Here is a 10,229-nt window from a genome sequence, read left to right as displayed (position 1 = left end):
ATGCAACCCCAGAAACATCAACAGCTCTTTATTGATCCGAAGCTAGTGTGGATGTGTAAGAAATGGTGTTTTTGTGATATTCAAGGATGATTCACATAAAATTTTTGCTAAGTAGTTCTATTAGTCTTCTTGGGCTGTCATAACAAAATATCACAGGCTAGGTGGTTTAAACAACAGAAATTTATTATCTCAGCATTCTAGAGGCTGGAACTCCAAGATCAAGGCACCAGCAGGGTGTTTTGGGAGGCCTCTCTTCTTGCCTTGCAGACGGCCGCCTTCTCCTTATATTCTCACATGTGGAGTCTTCTCTGTGTGAGCACAGAGACAGAGATCTCTCGGGCTTCTTCCTCTTCGTATAAGGACTCCAGTCTTATTGGATTAGGGCCTCACCAATATGACCTCATTTAACCCAAATTATCTCCTTGAAGGACCTATCTCCAAAAATGGTCACAATGGGAGCTGGGGCGTCAACATAAGAAAATAGGAGGAATGCAATTTGGTTCATGCAGTAGTCATTAGAAAGGAGCACAGGAACTGTCAAGGAGAGAGGAAAAAACACAACCAACCAGAGAATGAGATTTTTCCAGCATGGAAGGGGGAGGAGAAAGGGAAGGAAAGGGCTTGCCTGGGGGAGGCCCTTGAGCCCCAGCAGAGAGGGAGGTGTGGCTGCCTGTCCACACTGTTGCACAGGCTGTGCTGAACCTGCCCTGACTATCCCAGACTTGAGAATCGCAGCTTCAGTACTGTGAGCTCAGCTGGGGCGTTTTGTGAGAAGAGGCATTTTCCCATGACTTATATAACTGTTTCTGGTCAGGCCAGAAATGCCATGGGAACTATTTCTCAGTGGCTCTGCTTGGCTTCAGATCAGTATTCAGCGTGTCCTTAACCAGCACCACCTTGTCATTTTCTCTTCACCACTCATCATCAGCAAGAGTATTTTGCAAATTTCATTTATAAAAGTCTCTGGGCAGCATCTTGGGGATGAAATCACAACAGGAAGGAGGTGGTGTCTCCGAGCTAGTGATCTGCCATGGTTCCAAAAACAGAGAGGAGTGTTTGAGAGCACAAGTGTCCAAGTAACAGGCTGTGAAAATCAGTCAAGTTTAATATAAGAAAATCTTCAAACCAAATCACCTTACCTAGAACGAGTCAATAGGAAAGCTGATATGAAAAATCTGAGTTCAAAATATCCTTAGGTTCAAACCCTAGCTAAAACTAAGATGAAATGGCATCAAGCTAGGACAAATAGCCGAATCTTTATTTATGTAAATATCACACAACAATTTAGCTAATAGTTTCTGCCCTTACCGAAAATTATATTTATTTATTTATTTATTTATATGTATATATACATATATATGATAAAGAAGAAGAAGGCAGGGAAGAATGCAAGAGGGCGAGGGAGAAAGAAGAGGAATAGGAGGAGCAAGGCAAGGGTAAGGGTGGAGAGGAAGAGAAATAAGAAAAGGAGGAAGAGGAGTAGGGTGATGGGAAGAAGGAGGGACAGGAGCAAGAGAAGGGGTGAGGAGGGAGGGAGAAGGGTGGGCAAAAGAGTTGGGGTCTTGCTTTGGCAGTATATGTTCTGAGGAGATTAGCATGGCCCCTGCACAAGTATGACTCACAATTTCGTGAAGCATTCCATAAATTAAAAAAAAAAAAAAATCAAGAGCTGTGGACAAGAATCAGATAGAGTCTAGGCCCAATAGTGGCCCTTGAACTTACAGTCTTTAAATATAAGTGTCAATTTTTGACACTTCTTGGGCCTTGGGTTTCTTTCTCTGTCAACTTACAGGTTATTATTTCATATTAGTGGTTTTAAAAGCTTTGTTGTTGTTTATTTTTATTGTATTTTATTCTAATTTTTTTTTTTTGCAGCAAAATTCTTCTTACCAAACCAAAGGTTATAGATATCCATTATAGAATTCAAACAAAGGCAGAGCCCAGGGGCTCACTGCCCTAGTCAGCTACTAAGGGACCTCAGAGAGCATTGGCAGAATTCTGAATGCTGGTGTCTAAGCTATCTTCAACTTGACTCTACCTTTGTCATCATCCCTTACCAATTCAGGAACATGAAGTCTCACTCACATGCCATTCACAGAGCCCCCACACAGGAAGCCTGCTTTCTAGGTGACTGTGATGTCTAAATGAAATTCTTTGGGTGCTTCAGGGATTGAAATCCCTTCAACAGAAATCAGCCCACTCGATGCTGAATTTTGCTCTCTAAGAAACAGCATGATTACAGTGCAATTTCAAGTTTTCCCCAAAATGCTAACAAATTAATATCTATATCCTAGATGTAAAATGCCCCCAGCGTGGCAGATACTCTGTGCCATCAGATATCGTGGCAAGGCTCCAATAATGTTTCCAGTTCAGACTGCTCAACGCCCACTCTCTCTGCCACGGCACGATCTGGCTCACCACCATGCAGAAGACCCACGCTGAAAAAGCTGGCCTGAAATGATTGCTGGAACGGGCCTGGGAACCAGTCCACCACCGCCACCATCATGCATATGCACGGCCTCTGCAAAGCCTACTCAGGATTCAGAATGCGCTGCAAGGAGGAGCCTGCCTAAGAATTCCGTAACCCAAACCTCAGTCCGGAAGCCAAACCATTTAACCCACTGGCAGTAAACAGTTAGAAAATGAACTAAATTTAGAATGTCCAAGTAAGCACTGAAGTTCTTTCCTCAGTGTTTGGTTCCAAAGACCTATTCTGGACATCACACCAAACAAAGCAACATAACCGGCAAGCTGCAATGCAATGGCCAAAGTGATCTCAGTTTTGAAAACCAGCAAGGTTCTCGGTTTCTCTGTAGATGAGTCCTGCAGCTGCCATTCTCTGGCAAGGGACACAGAGGTTGTGTCCATCAACACACATTTTTGGGATGACTTCAGGACTCCCCATGTTTGGCTACTCTCGTTCATAGACCGTCAGATATCATCTACTTTGGCCACTTTTTTTTTTTTTCTAACCACATCAGATTAAAACCTTGTTCTCCAGCAACTTATTCTTAGCACAAGGTGTTTACAAATGAAAAGCAGTTATAGGAACTCTAACATCAGACCACAGAAAACAGAGTAAACATTTGATGTGATTAGACACTCCAGGCTGTATTTCTTTTGCAGTCCAAAGCAACTTACCGACTTCAAGTACTTGTCCCCTTCACTCCCAAAATTGAACACCTGCATATAGGACAAAAGAGTGTCTGCAAGAGAATTCTAATATTTCAGAAAACCTCACAGAAAGAATCTGGCTCCCGAAGATAAGACTGCAAAGGCTAATTTTCACATGAAGGGTTTTGGCTGTAGGCTGGAATTATATATATATCATCTTAATGTGGTAAATATTCTCTTTTGAATCTCAGGTTGATCCAAAGTTTTGATTAGCAGTTATCTAAGTCTTTGATTAATTAAAAAATAGTGAAACAAATTTTTTTCATACGGAATGTAGTTTGGTAGATTGTATCATTCAAAACATGGGACCCAGGAAGGAAGAATAATAAAAGGAGTCCTTGAGGGCGAAAATATTGGCAACTACTGAAAAATAATTATAAGGATTTAATTAAAGAAAGTGTAGCTATAAGAGAAATGATTGACTGGGCACAGTGGCTCATGCCTATAATGCCAGCACTTTGGGAGGCTGAGGCAGGAGGATCACTTGAGCCTAGGAGTTCAAGGGTGCAGTGAGCTGTGATCCTGCAAAAGCACTTCAGCCTGGATGGCTTCCCTGAGCAAGACCTTGTCTCAAAAAAAAAAAAAAAAAGAAAAGAAAAGAAAAGGAAAGAAAAGAAAAGAAAAGAAAAGAAAAGAAAAGAAAAGAGAAAGGGAAAGGAAGGGAAATGTATCCCAGCCCTGCCTTTAATAAAGAGAAGTTTAAAGCAATATGAAAGACCAGTAAAAGAAGAGTTGTTAATAAATAAAAATATACCTATTTAACATAAATACTAAGCAATCACTTAAAGTTGCTGCAGATGTGAATTTATTCAATTTGAAAAAAAAATGTTCATAATATATTGCTAGGTGAAAAATTGCAGGTTACTAAGCAGTTTAATGATAAGTATAAATCCTATAGAGCAGTAGTCCCTAATCTTTTTGACACCAGGGCCCTGTTTTATGAAAGACAATTTTTCCAAGGAATGGGGTGGAAGAATGGAAGGAGGAAGGGGGAAGGGAAAAGGGGAAGGGGAGTGGGGAACTCCCATTCTGCCATGCAGCCCAGTTCCTAACAGGCCACAGATTGGGCCAGTATCAGTCCTGGTTTGTGACCTGGGAGTTGGGAACTGTAGCTATAGAGGGCTTGTGTGTAGGTGATAGGATTGTGTGTATTTTATCATTTTCATTTGGTCATCATTTCTAAATCTTTTATGTTGTTTTTGTAACAAGGAAAAAAAAATAAGCTAAAGATGAATAAAAAGATGAATATTAAGGCTAGTAGGGGAGGGAAAATCATGATGCTGAAACAATAGATTTAGAGTCACCGAAAACTCAAATAAAAAAATAGTAAAACATCATGGAAATATATAGTAAACTTAAGAAAATCCAAAAGTACTTAATCGGGGTACTCCATGTCTTTGCTCCTCTGATCCCGAGTTTCTTCCCCTCACCCCCTTCTGCTCCCATACCCTGGGGGCTTTCTCCTACTTCTCTAGCCCTGCTTTTGAAAATTCCTTTTGCACTAATTTTCAGAATCACAGTCAACATTTTAGTATCTTTTTAAAAGCAGCTACATTCAATTTTGTGCTCAAGATGAGTCTTTCTTTTCTAGTTCTTCCCTTCTTTTCCCTTGTATTCCTCAATGAGTTTGAAAACCCTTTGTGCACAGGAAATATCCTTATATTAACAGCTTTATTTTGTGTGTGTGCCTTAATCCCATTAGGGTCTCACTGCAATAGGGAGCATAGCCAGTCTAGTACCTTGCATGCAACAGGCATTCAATAAACACGTGTCACAATTGTCCCAGTGACATTTTCCTTTTTTACCAGGCTGTAAATTTCTTCTAGGATAGATCCTGTTAATCTTTATACCTCCTTTAGCACCTTATGGTCATCTATGCATACAACAGGAGCTCAGTAAATGTTGATGAACCAAGTTATGAGGACTGACTCTGGCTTCTTCATTGGTTGAACAATTCTATAACATTTCTGTTTCCCTTTAACTCAGTAGTTCTCAATGAGGGACCAATTTTGCTCACCAAGGGACATCTGGCAATGTCTGAGATTTTTTGGAAAGTCATGACTGGAGAGAGGGGAGACTGCTACTGGCATCTAATGGATAAGACCAGTGGTGATGCTCAACATGCTACAATGCAGAGAGCAGACTCCACAACAGTTATCTAGCACAGAATGCCAATAGCACCCAGGTTGAGAAATGCTGTTTTCACTCTATCTGCACATATAAATGCCACCTGTATATCACACTCAGTATTTTTCTTTTTTTAAATTTCAGAATTTTTTTTCTCCTCTTTCACTGCCCTGCCATACACACGCATAGCTTTTACAGAAACAATCCGCAAACCTATCTGTGTCCAATTTGTTGTCTATTTACTGATAGATAAGATCTGCCCCACCTACCTTTTAGGATGATTGTGAAGGTGAAATAAAATAATAAATCTTCAAATCCTTTTAGAAACAGATGGGATATATTAATAAGCTCTGCCAAGATACATTCTGAGGGGGAAATGGGATATTTAGTAGAACATGAATCTTATTCCCTCACCAATAAACACATCTATTTTCTATTCTGAGTTATCCAATAAGCATTTATTAAGCACCATCCTTATAGAATAAAAATTGCTACTAGGTATTTGATAGAAAGAAATCATAAAATTTTACAACATGGAGGTAAAACTGTAATAATTTCTGGGCTCTAAGTAGTTAGGATATTTTTATTAAGCTGGAAAATGCCTTACTTATTTCTCTATATGAGCATGAACCAGAGTTGCAGAAAGTGTGGAATTAAACCTAGAACTCATTACTATGTTCATGTAATCAGATGGTGATCATTTTTGTTGAAGACTTTGCTCAAGTCTTATTTATATGAACTCTGTCTCCTTTGGTTCTGCTGCCAATACCTAAAGCTCTTGTATTTCTCATCTATACATCACGTAAGTTGCAAGCTCAAATCCAAGGGACTGCCCAAAGAAAACACTAGAGTCTTCTGAATGTTGGAGGTTCTCAGAACTTAAGAATTTAGACCTTCACCAGAACATATGAATGTTGAAAGGCATGAGCAATTGTCTTAAAACAAACCAGGTGCATTCATTCTTTGGTCAGGCTCCAAAGCATTGATTTGATCTGTCAAGATGATCTAAAATATGCATGATTGTGTCTCAGGGAGCCTAAAGCCCACTAATTCTGTAACTACAGAACCTCAATTTTATGTGCATGCTTAAGAGACTTATTTTTTACATTTTTCCCTCAATTCATAGTAAAATTGTTTGGAAATTGGGTCACTGCGAATAATAGCCAATTGGGGAGCTCTGGAGGAAGGACAGCTGTTTTCAAATGTCCATGAGAAAACAAAATGCCAAACACACTTCTGACAATTTTGAGTCAAAAGGGTAGCTGTGTGAATTGATAGCTTTGTCATCTGTTCAATGAATATTTATAGAATTACTTTTATGTATATATAGTAAGTGTAAGGTAGTGAATTAGAGCCAAAGAAGTAAAGAAGAGCTTGCAATCTATCTGGAAAGATATATATATGCATGAAAATGTGTCATCTGAAATATGTCATTAGACAATGAGATATGTCAGGCAAGCAGCAAAGTCAGTAATTTCTATAGGTGAGAAGAAAGATAGCATGAGATTTAGAGTGACAGGAAAGGATTCATGGTGGATAAAGGTCTTGGCCTTGGGTGACAGGTGGACTTTGGCCAGGTGAAAAGGAAAGAGGGAAAGTTATTTTTGAGAGAAGCATTAATGAAAGAAAAGATGTAGAGGCAGAAATTCATTAATGCATTCAAAATAGGCTCATCCAACTTATCATCATGTCCAAAACGCTATGATAACTTCCTGGATACAAAACTGAATTAACCACACACTGTACCTACCCTTACAGAGTGCATAATCTAGTTAGAGGACACGATTAAAAATCCCAGTACTATAATGCAGTGATCCTCAAAGTGAGGTACAAACTTTCCAGGGAATGTGTGAGGTGATCTGTTGGGGCATAGAAGAAAATAACAGATTTTCCAATTGTGTTTATTTTTAATTTTATCATTTTAAATTTGCATTTGTTTTATATGTATAAAAATGCACTATTGTAGTAGCATGTTTACAAAATTTAAAAATAACAATATATATTTTAGGATTAGGTGATCAGAAATATTTTCTGATAATAGTACAAGATCAAAAGCTACTGGATCCTACTGTAAGGTTGTACACACTGCACCACTGGAGGTGTAAACAAACTCTCTGGGAATCCAAGCTCCTGAGGTGGGGGAATTTCCACATGGTGCTGAAGAAGGGGGTGAAGAAGAAGGTAAGGAGAGTGTAGAAGATAGACCAGAGAAAGGTAGAGCTGAGACTCCATTTGAAAGGTCATAAGTACAATAGTTTAATCTCAAAAGAGCAGTCAGATCTTATGGATGAGATGTGGGGGCTAAATCAGGCTGCCTTTCAGACAGCACAAGAGCAAATTGTCATCTGTAGAAGAGTAATAGCTCATTCCAAATCTCTACAGAAATATTAGCTAGAGAAGAACTAGTCTATAAAAAGGCCAAGATTGTCTTATTTTTATTTTATAAGTTTGCTGATTCTAAACTCTCTATAAAGGTCTCACCCTTTACAGTAAGTTAAACATTGATAGTTCATACCTTTTGAAGTTTATATCCACTAACTGTAATATTTTCTATTCAAGAAAGAAGACTTCCATTAAGGAACCACATGAGGCTCCTTGTTCTTCCAAATTAGCAGGACTCTAAACGGAAGACATTGCCAAGGTTAAATCATCCCTGCTCTCTACCAAAGTCCCCTTTACTTTCCAGAGCAAAGACTCTAGACATACTAAAGCTTAATCCTTATGTTCAACTTGGCTCTTCTCCAGTGGAATGTCAAGTTCCATGTTTCCCTGATTTAGCCCTAATATGTATGTGAATGAAAATCAATTTACAAAATACTGTACCCAAACCCAGAGGAAACACTGGTAAACACTTTTATTTTGTTACTGTGGAATATGAGAAATGCTAGAAATAGCCTGGAAACAGAAGGAGATGGAGATGCCATTGTACAGTAGAGCATAACATGGTTATAGTAATTATGTTGCACTAATATACTATTAGGTGTTAGGACATAGAAAGAAATCAGTATCACTGTGGCTGCTGGTTTGCATGGCTGCTAACATATTAAATGTATTCTATGTGTTGCATTTTAATTCCAACTATAACCTACAAACCTCCTAAGTACAATTAGAATATAGACTATCACTAAGGAGATGACTGTTTTACCCACTAGGATACAGTTAAAGTCTATTGGCTGCTAGTAAAGAAATGAAATTACTCTTCTAAGAGCTTTAGGCTATTAATTAGCTGTGGCCTCAGTAAGGAAAATGTCAACAGAAAGAGAGAAAACTCCAAATTATTCTGGAATGAACCCTTGAATTTTCATGGCCTTTCTTGAAAAGAAAATATTTCCTAATGATCAAATCCTTGATCATTATCATGACGTGGGTAAAATTTTTCCCCAGAGAATTTCTAGAGCTCTGCTAAGATTCTTCTCCATCATACTACCCAAGAAGGAGCACTCTGAATGTCGCCATAGGTTCCTGCAAGAATAGAAGTAGTTCCCATGGAGTGATTCCATTTCTCAATGTCAAACTGGAGTGAGCTGGCAACACTGCAGTGGTGAAAGTAGAAAACAACACAAACTAGAGTTCAAGGCTATATTGGGGATACTTCAAATTGGCTGTGTAAAATGGGACTCCATAATTAGAAAATAAAATTACAACTAGAGAGATTATTTAATTCAAATTAAACAAAGTCAACCGTCATCTTTCAAGTTTAGCTAATTAGCATCCTCTGGACAGGAAAGCTATATACTTAATTTAAATATAGAGATACACACCCACACATATACAAATCTCTAAATGCTGTTATTATATTGCCCCTGGCAATAAGATCTAGAAAGAGCTATTTATTTTCTTTCAATTCAACTATTACTGCTGCTTTATTTATCACCTGTCTAAAATTTCTTGAATGTCTTTCTCTAAGTGATAACATAAGAATCTATTACTGCATCTCAAAGACAGCTGGACCATCCTAATAATCTACTAAGGGACTCAAAAGTTATACTCAATCAAATGTATGCTCATCTGGAAAAGTTCTGAGTTTTGTATTACAGCCCATAATACAGGGTGTCCCAAAAGTCTCCATACAGAGGAAAAATCGTATAATGAATATTTTTTAAATAAATGTACATTTAGATTTCCCATTTTCCCTGCGTATGGCAACTTTGGCGACACCCTGTAAATAACTAACCAGAATTCGTCAGTTTTCTTAGTGGGGCTTTAATACTGTGATTTCTTTTCTCCTTCTAGCCTCAAAGTAGTTTCTTAGGCTGTAAGATACCAATCTTGGTTAGGGCCTACAACTGACTAAGCTAGTTGTGCAATTACTAGCTATTTGATAAGTGTCATAATTTACATTTCCCAGAGTGGATGGACAGATGAATTGGTGGATAAGAGTAGAGAAACACATCAGTAAATTCTAAGAGGAGCAAGATAAGTTGTGCACTTACCAGCAAAGGAACACTCATGAGCTCGTACATATACCAACAATTGTGACCATTAATAATGTGTATTCAACAACGAATAATCATTCAGCCTTCACTTTTTCTTATTAAGACAAAATTTAATCCCCACTTTAAATAAAACATATCTGAAACATAGAGTGGTTTAAATTTTCTACAAATATATCCCCTAAGCACCATACATAGTGTGGATAATTATATTATAACTAGTCTACTTTTTATTTTTACTGTTCTGTCTTTAGTGAAGGAAAAATGTGCTGTCTTTCAGCTAAGGGATGAGAAAAAAAATATCCAATGCAGGCTATTAATAGGAAATGTGTACTGTACGTGGAATCTATGAGCTGGAAATATCTTCAGAGATAATCTGGTCTAAAGTCCCACCCAATGCAGGAATTCCCAGTAAAACATCCTGGACAGATTGTTATCCCTGTCTGTCTACACCTACCAGCAATCAGGAAATATCTTAGAAGGCAGCTCATTCAG

The 10,229-nt window shown here is 38.2% G+C and overlaps 1 pseudogene; it reads left to right on the top strand.

Annotated features, from left to right (window-relative positions):
• The first annotated feature begins 1,561 nt into the window (after window positions 1-1,561).
• LOC142873566 (uncharacterized) lies at window positions 1,562-1,648 on the top strand (annotated as a pseudogene).
• The last annotated feature ends 8,581 nt before the right edge of the window (window positions 1,649-10,229 follow it).

The sequence above is a fragment of the Microcebus murinus genome, chromosome 10 (assembly GCF_040939455.1).
Source record: "Microcebus murinus isolate Inina chromosome 10, M.murinus_Inina_mat1.0, whole genome shotgun sequence".
Lineage (NCBI taxonomy): Eukaryota > Metazoa > Chordata > Mammalia > Primates > Cheirogaleidae > Microcebus > Microcebus murinus.
The sequence above is the reverse complement of the archived record's forward strand: the minus strand, read 5'-3'. Positions and strand labels throughout refer to the sequence as shown.